Consider the following 7,466-nt stretch of genomic DNA (forward strand, 5'->3'; position numbering starts at 1 on the left):
ATTGCAAAAATTAATATATATATAGATAAAGAAAGAGAGAGAGAGAGAGAGGCAAGAATTTCACCCTATAAAACTACCCACGCAAAGCTTCTTGAATGCTACTTGCAACCAAATGAAAGAGCCACAATAGTGTATCTATTATAGCTGGCAAGCAAATTCCATAAATACAACAACAGCATCCCAGAGCTTTAAAGCCAGCTACAAATGTCTAGTGAACTTGAGGTCCAAATTGATGCATTTAAATACATACCCCACAATTTTTTCTATATATTTACATATCTAACGCCTAAACTTTCATATTTACATGCATAACACTCAACCATTAAACCATTAAACATCGGCATCAAAAATGACACTATCACCAACTTTATAAGTGAAACACACCTTTTCATATATTGGTTGATGCCAACAAAGTATTATAAATGCAAATATCAGCAGTTAGAGATGTAAAAATATAAGCATTGTGTGGTATGCATATAAATTTACCCGCCTTTATTTTGGAATGCCTCAATCACATTTCTGTGCTCTTGTAATTTCCCAAACAGGACAATCCTCCTTGCTGCTGGAAATGTAATTTCTGCTTTGTTTTTGGCCAGAATGAACAATTGCAATCGTGAATCTCTCATTCTCCATGGTGTAAAGGTACATGGCCTGCTCATCCTGATGCATTAAAAAAAAAGAAATTTAAAAGGCAATGAATAAGGAGCAATAATTTGCAAAGTTTCGTGGCCTAGTTTTACATATATGGCCTGCTCAATTCTTATGTATTTACATATATAGCATCTAAAGCTGCAATTTTTACATACAAGCCACCTTACCTATGTATGAAAAAGTTTATTTTAATTTTTAAAAGCTAAAATGGTTATATTTTTTATACGATATAAGAAAGATTTAAGGGGTATAAATGTAAAAAAGTGAAGTTTAGGTGTTAGATATGTAAATACATGTGATTTGGGCGGTATGTATGTTCCTTAGTAAATGAAGGTTCAATTTTAAGAGCTCCTCAATATACAAATAAGAAAAACTAAGAACATTCACATACATGCCTCTTCATATTATGTATTTACATATCTAACCACTAAACTTCAATTTTTTGCATATACGCGGTCTTACCTATGCATCAAAAGATGTATTTCACATTTTAAAAGTTAAAATCATGATATTTTTTATGTGACATGAAAGATTTGAGTATTATAAATGCAAAAAATTGAAGAGAAAAATTAGGAACATTCACATACATACCTCTTGATTAGTATATATTTACATATCTAACCACTAAACTTCAATTTTTTGCACATTCGTGGACTTACCTATGCATCAAAAGGTGTATTTCGCATCTTAAAAGTTAAAATCATAATATTTTTTATGTGACACGAAAGATTTGAGTATTATAAATGCAAAAAATTGAAGTTTAGGTGTAGGTATGTAAATACAAAAGATTTGGGTAGTATGTATGTAAATATGCTCCTTAAAAACTATACCTCTGGAAGTTCATAAAACTCATCAGGAGAAATCTGCAGAAGTTCCGAAGCAGTTTGACCCGTGCTCCATGTAAAAACACTCGAAGTTTCGTCCGCAACGAACATTTCTAAGTGGAAGCAGCGAATAAGCTCATTCTCACAGCCACAATGGCAAAAGCTACACTGAACTTTTCGATCGCATGTCTCAAGAACAGGATGACCACACACAGCATGGGATAATACTGAGCACATTCGATGGAGTTCGATTGAGCTGAGATGAACGCGACATATCTGCCAACAGCAAATGATAATAAGCTCTAAACAAGTTCATGAAGCTTGACATGTTTCATAACAAGAATTAATTAGGAAATTTACATATATACAACTCAATTCCTATGTATTTATATATCTAATATATATATATATGCCACTTTTCCTATGCATTAAACGGATTATTTCACATCTTAAAAGTTAAAAAAAGTGATATTTTTTATGTGATATGAAAGATTTGGGTGGTATAAATGTAAAAAGCAAAATGTAGGCGTTAAATATGTAAATACATAAGAATTGGTTGGTATGTATGTAAATGCCCCAAAATTTAGTTCACCTGCCTTGTATAAAAGAGTGAAGTTGAACACCAGGAAATTACGAGTAGTGAAGCAAAAAATATAAGCATATCATAGTTCATGTTATTCTTTTCATACTGAGAAGAATGGTTTCATGCTAATATTTGAGGAAGATTTGCATACATGCCACTCAATTCCTATGTATTTACATATCTAACACCCACACTTCATTTTTACATGTATACCATTTTTCCTATGAATTAAAAGGTGTATTCCACTTTCTAAAAGTTAAAAAAGAGGTGCTCTTGAAGTGATATGAAAGATTTGGTTGGTGTAGATGTAAAAAGCAAAATTTAATTGTTCGATATGTAAATAAATAACAATTCGGTGGTATGTATGTAAATGCCCCAAAATTTATTTCACCTTTTTATTGTATAAAAGAATGAAATTGAACACCATGAAATTGCAAGTAATGAAGCAATATATATATATATATATAATCATATCATAGCTCATGTTATTCTTCTCATATTGAGAAGAATGGTTTCCTCCTAACGAGAAGATGAGCTTTTTTGCTTCAGCCATTATAGCATGCAGCACTAACTGAAAGCATGTGAAGAAAATATGATATGGACTGAACATGCAAATTTCATGATTGGAATATAAGCCAAAATTGTATTAAGGAATACAAAACTTCGGGGCATTTACATAAATGCCACCCAATTCAGATGCATTTACATATCTGACACCTAAGCTTTTAACTTTTACAAGTATACCATACAAATCTTTCATATCACATCAGAAATACCAATTGTAACTTTTAAAAAGTGAAATACACTTTTTCATGCTTAGGAAAGGCGGCATATATGTAAAAATTGAAGTTTAGGTGTTAGATATGTAAATACATTGAAATTGAAAGGTATACATCTAAATCTTCCAAAAATTTTTGTGTTATTGCCACACTTTCATGTTCCATGGATTAAAAAAAAGTAAATATTTTCAATAAAAAGTGTGCTAACAATTGAAATACTGAAATAGAAGATTTAAAAGAAGCATACATTTGTGGAATTTATCTGCTTGTGGATATCAGATAAACATGAAAGCCTGTGGAGACAAGATGAGTTGAGCAGAGCCGGCAAAGAACTTAGGTTCACAAAAGTAGACTCAGAGTCCCTCTCAAACCATGAAACTTCAGGCCTATTTAAAAGATAAAGAGAAATTCACATACAGACCACTCAATTTCTATGTATTTACATATCTACCAGCCAAACTTCCATCTTTGCATGTATGCTTGCCACTGACCTATATTAAAAGTTAACATACTGGTATTTTTTGTGTGAAAGATTAGTATGGTATAAATGTAAAAAGTAAAGTTTAGTGTTAGATATGTAAATACAAAGGATTTGGGTGGTAAGGTGTTAGATATGTAAATACAAAGGATTTGGGTGGTTACGCATGTACATTTTCCTTGATATGGATGTAAATGCCCCAAAAAAAAATTTGTCAATATCAGGCAAACAAACATGTTTATCGAAATAAAAAAAGCTATACATTTATGTCCCATGATTGATCCTAACTTTCAAACATGCACTTAACCATCATCATCACCTTCGCGGTCATTAGAATTTTATTTCGAGGGCCTTTATTATATATTTTATTTTTGATGTGGAATTATGTGTATCATTACAGCCAGGCCAACCCAAATTCCATTCTCCCTCCCTAACCGCCAAACCTCCCTCCTCTTTCATAAATATTGGCAGTCCCCTCCTCTCGGGAAACATAAAAGAACCAAGTATTTACATATCACACACCTAAATTTTTATATTTACACAAATAGCACTCAAATCTTTAATATAACATGAAAAATAGCATTGTTACCACTTTTTAAAAGTTAAATACACCTTTTCATTCATAAGTTTAAACAACAAAGTGCTATATATTTAAATATGAAAGTTTAGCTGTGAGATGCGTAAATACATAAGAATTGTGTGCTATGGATGTAAATTTTCTAAGAATTAAGAGAGCTTTTAATTGCAGTCTTGGAACCTACATGTTGCTCTTCAAATTATTGATTTCTTATATAATGCTTATTTTGAATGATTAAAAAAGTGAGCAGGTTATGAAATGTTAGATACATGCCATCATTGGTTTCTTCCCCTTACATAGTTGCCAAATGAAGTTAAAATAGAGTATGAGTTAGATACTGCCACAAAAAATTAAGTGTGAATGGATCATGAGTTAGCCAACAATGTTGGGCAATCATATATATGGAAAATTAACATACTACCCAACAATTCTTATGTATTTACTTATCTAACACCAAAAGTTTCATATTTACATTTATAACACCTTGGTGTTATAAACCTATGCATAAAAAGATGAATCTGACTACTAAAAAGTTGGTAAAAGTGATATTTTTTATGTGATGTTGAAGATTTGAGTATAATAGATGTAAATATGAAAGTTTAGGTGTTAGATATGTGAATACATAAGAATTGTGCGTTAAGTATGTAAATGCCCCCGAATATAAAAACAAGTTAGACTTGGTAGTTACCATCTTGAAAATAAATTTTAAATTTTATCCAAAATAATTGAGAGAATTTAAACTCCACACTTCGATAAAAGGGACAAATAGTAGTAAGGAAGAGCCTTTAACTAAACTTTTAGCACAAAGGTTTGTGAAACAAGTGTACTCAAGGGATTCCAGTAGGTCTTACATTAATATTTGCTTTGATTATATTCCATTTTCACCGTCTTAGGGAGTACCAAGGAGTTGATTTTAAGAAGAAATTGCTTGTAAAATTTTCCTTTATATAAATTATAATGTCTAAAAAATATCATTTTAGGAAGAATCAGCTTAAATCCTAAGTGAACCCCACTACTATCTGAGTCTCATCCTCCCATTCTCCTCACCTCTCTCTCTCTCCCTCTCTCATAAAAGAAAAGAAAGAAAAAAAAAAGAGTTTTCTTGTCTTATTAACTAATTGTCATTTTAAGACCACAGTGTAATGTCCCATTTTTATTAACTGCGGCAGAGGAAACGAGAAAACTGAAGGAGAAGAAGAGAGGAATTGAACGGTCGAAAAGCCGAAGAGGGGGAAGTGAAGCAATAGGGTCGGAAAGCCAAAGAGATACTTTTGTGTATATATCGACGCGTAGGAGGGGCCGGTAGAGGTAAGAAACTACTTACCTAAGAATTGTGCAGTGTGTGAAGGAAAGGAAGATGACGTGGGAGAAAGAGGCAGCATTGGTGTCAAGCAAAGGAGGCGTCGAGCAGCTCTCGTGACTTGTGACGGCAAAGAGGATGGGGTATTCCGTGCAAAGGAAGAAGACGAGTGACTCTGCAGAGAAGGAGGCGAATTTCCGTGTGAGGGAATAAGAGGAGCAGTTTTGCGTTCATGCCAAAGTCAGAACTGGTGCAATAGAGGAAAGGGACGAATTCACGTGATTGAGATTAGGGCTCAAGAGAGAAAAATATTACATCCGGGGACAGAAATGCTTCTGTACTCTAACTAAATTTCGCCACATGGAACCCCCAGTCCAAGTGAATAAATAAATAAAAAAAGCTCTATAACTTAATATGGCCTGATCGAACCTAGCCTATTTCTTCGAAAACAAAAACTTCCGCGTCTAAATATAAATATCTATTTTCTTCTCATGTCATCAGGTAGGGTTATATCATTATAAAATACCACAATAAACTTTAATAACACATCAATAACTATACAAAAAAGCCACAACGACACCAAATAACAACAATAACACTGAATAATCTCAATAACTCTAAAAAAATTGCAATAAAACCACAGCCGCCACAATAACACTCAAATAATACCACAATAAACCTTAGTAGCAATTCAATAACTCCACAAAAAAGACTACAATAACACTAAATAACCTCAATAATTATACCAAAAAAACTGCAATAACACCTCAGCCACCACAATAACACTCAAATAACACCACAATAAACCTCAATAACACTTTAATAACTCCACAAAAAAACTGCAATAACACCAAATAACCACAATAACCCCACAAAAAAGGGCAATAACACTACAGCCGCCGCAATATAACTAAATAGCATCACAATAATCCTCAACAACACCTTAATAACTCTACAAAAAGCCGCAATAACACCAAATAACTGCAATAACACCAAATAACCTTAATAACTTCACAAAAAAAACATCAATAATACATCAATAACACCAAAAAATTGTAATAACATCATAATAACGTTAGTCGAGAATAACACAACAGAGTCGTCGTAATACCACTAATATAAAATCAAAATAACACCTTAATAATACCATAATAATACTGAAATAATATCGTAATAACACAACAATAATACTGAAATAACACCATTTGAAAATACTACCACAATCGTCACAATACCACTCAAATAATACAACAATAAACATCAATAACACCGCAATAACTGCACTAAAAATATCGCAATAACACCAGCCCGCGAAAATCCGCAATCTCCAATAACTCCAAAAAAATCGCAATAACACTCAAATAACACCACAATAAAACTATAATAATACATCAATAACACCAAAATAACCCACAAAAATGCAGCAATAACACGCAGTAACACTGCAATAATGCCACAATATTGCATCGATAATTACTTGGCTGGAATTTTTTTGTGGTGTTATTGACTTCGGACCGTGGGCCTATTGACATTTTTTTGCAGTATTATTAGAGTTGAATAGCGGTCTTGTTGGTGTGCGGCGATTTTGTGATGTTATTGATATGCATTGAGGTATTATTGGAGCGCAACCTAGGTATTATTGCGATGTTATCGAAGTTGTGCGCAGTTTTATTGGAGTTTTTTTGTGGTGTTATTGGTGCATTTTTTCAGGGGATTTCATTGTTATTGAAGTGATACAATGGTATTATGGGAGTGTTTACTTGCGTGTTACTGCGGTATTATTGGCGTGAATTTGTGACGACCATTTCAGTGTTATTGAGGATATTATTGCAGTGTTTTTGCGGTGTTATTGAGAATGTTATTGTAGAGTTATTGCGGTATTATTGCAGTTACATTGAAGTTGTATTGCGGTGGTATGTTTATATTACTGTGGTTATTGCGACTGTATTGAGGTTGTTATTGCGGTTGTAATGAGATGTTATTGTGTTTGTATTGATGTTGCATTGTCATGTTATTGCAGTGGTGTTATTGTGGTTGAACTGAGGTTGTATTGCGGTGGTCCGTTTATGTTATTGTGGTCATTGCGGTCGTATTGAGGTTGTTATTACGGTGTTATTGCAGTTGTGATGAGGCGTTATTACGGTTGTACTGAAGTTGTATTGTCGTGTTATTACGATGAGGTGTTATTGCGGTTGAAATGAGGTTGTATTGCCGTGTTCTTGCAGTTAGGTGTTATTGCCATGTTATTGTAGTATCTCTCTCCCTCTCTCATAA

The 7,466-nt window shown here is 33.0% G+C and overlaps 1 pseudogene; it reads right to left on the reverse strand.

Moving 5' to 3' along the window:
• Positions 1 to 343: 343 nt before the first annotated feature.
• LOC110039078 overlaps positions 344 to 7,466 on the reverse strand; it is a 26,962-nt pseudogene continuing 19,839 nt past the window's right edge.

Source organism: Phalaenopsis equestris, unplaced genomic scaffold, assembly GCF_001263595.1.
Source record: "Phalaenopsis equestris unplaced genomic scaffold, ASM126359v1 Scaffold235094, whole genome shotgun sequence".
NCBI lineage: Eukaryota > Viridiplantae > Streptophyta > Magnoliopsida > Asparagales > Orchidaceae > Phalaenopsis > Phalaenopsis equestris.